The sequence below is a fragment of the Myotis davidii genome, unplaced genomic scaffold, assembly GCF_000327345.1.
Source record: "Myotis davidii unplaced genomic scaffold, ASM32734v1 scaffold443, whole genome shotgun sequence".
In the NCBI taxonomy this organism is placed as follows: Eukaryota; Metazoa; Chordata; class Mammalia; order Chiroptera; family Vespertilionidae; genus Myotis; species Myotis davidii.
The window spans coordinates 826,411-828,100 of NW_006294062.1; the positions used below are offsets into that span (position 1 = coordinate 826,411).

General features: G+C 57.2%; 2 pseudogenes; both read left to right on the forward strand.

Moving 5' to 3' along the window:
- LOC107183798 overlaps positions 1 to 1,185 on the forward strand; it is a 13,059-nt pseudogene extending 11,874 nt beyond the window's left edge.
- Positions 1,186 to 1,231: 46 nt separating this feature from the next.
- LOC107183799 overlaps positions 1,232 to 1,690 on the forward strand; it is a 35,148-nt pseudogene continuing 34,689 nt past the window's right edge.

Below are 1,690 nucleotides of genomic sequence, written 5' to 3' on the forward strand. Positions count from 1 at the left end.
CAATAAAGATTTGATTAAAAAAAAACCAGATATTATGATTGCATTTATGTGAAATGCCCCCTCCCCCCCATAGGCATATCCCTGGAGGCATATCCATACAGAAAGCAGATTAGTGACTGCCTGGGTTAGGGCGTGAGGACAGGGAGGGGGCACTGGGAAAGGAAGGCAACTGTTAATGGATATGGGTTTGAAGTCCTACAATTAGCGCCTCTCTGAGGGGGCGGGGCTAGGCCCTGGGGGGCGTGGCTGGACTCAGCTTAAAGCAGGGCTGAGGCCAGGTGACCCACGCTGTGGTGGCTGTTACACGTGGAGGTATGGAGGGTGCGCTTGCATCTGCAGGTTGGGCTCTTCGCGGGAATGTCAATGCCGTCAGCAGTGCTAAGGCTCAGCTGAGATGGCAGCGGCCGATGGCAAGCCGGCCCTGGCCCCGGCAGAAAAGCACATCCAGGCGGCAGCGCGGTGCTGCACGGGGAGTGGAGGAATCAGGATCCTCATGCCACCCCATGCTGCCCCCCACCGCCCCTGGGCTGCTCCCTGCAGGACCTGCTGCTGGAGAAGCTGGTGGAGATCTTCGCCTCACTCCCCGGCACCGATCTGCCCAGCCTGGCCCAGGCCTGCACCAGATTCTACCACATCCTGCACATCGACAGCATCTGGAGACGGCGCTGCCGTGAGGAGTTTGACTTCTATGAAAACTTGCAGAACCTGGAGATGATCGGTATGTCTTACCGAGAAGTCTATGCGAAGCTGCTCCACCCATACAGACACATTTTGGGATTGTGGCAGCTAGATGATGACTGTAGAAGACTGCTGAATGTCGTAGTGGACGGCTTATGCATTACTGGTTGGACGTGCGGACCTTACCTTAACTTCCATGGGGATGGTACACTGAAATTCAGGCCCACGTTCAGAATTCACCTGACGGAGCGGAAATCAGCCACGGTGGAGTGCCTGGAAGGCCGCCACAGCAGGCCCCACAATCGCCACATGCAGATTCGGAAGGACAGGTTCACCACCCAGTGCAAGAAGACAGACCACCAAACAGATTCACCAACGCGGCTTAGGGGAGAAGGGGGGCTGGTGTTGATGCAGGAGGACAGACAGTTGTATAACTGCCAGATCTACCGCCAAACCACCAGGACGATCTCATCAGGCCAGGCCTCTTCCAAGGCAAATACAGCCTAATGATTGCCATGCTCAGCGCCCATGGGAAGTATGCCAGGGTCACGAGAGTCACGGGAATAGCCATGACGTTAGAGATCCACCTCATGGCCGCATCCAGCTGCGAGATGGCGAGATCTTCCGCAACTTCAACAAGTCTCCCACGTGGTCCAGGAGATTGACGAGCAGGTGATCCGGGAGCAGCAGCAGCTGCAAGAAGACCGGACTGAGGAAAGTGAGGGCCATGGCTGGCAGAGCCCTGCCCAGCCCAGCGTCGGGGAGTCCGGGGCTGCAGCTTCGGAGGAGCAGCCTGTTCCGTTTGTTCTGCCTGTGGGCTTGCGCTCAAGAGACCAGAACTACCCCCGGACCTGCAGGATGTGTTTCTATGGCGTGGACACTGTTACTGGTACCTTAGATGGCTTCGCCCACCGCTGGCGCTACCCTGGGGTCTTCATCCTGTTCGATGAGAACCACTTCGGGTTCATCTGCCTGGAGGCGAAACAGTTCTTCCTGTTCGGCAGAGTCCAGC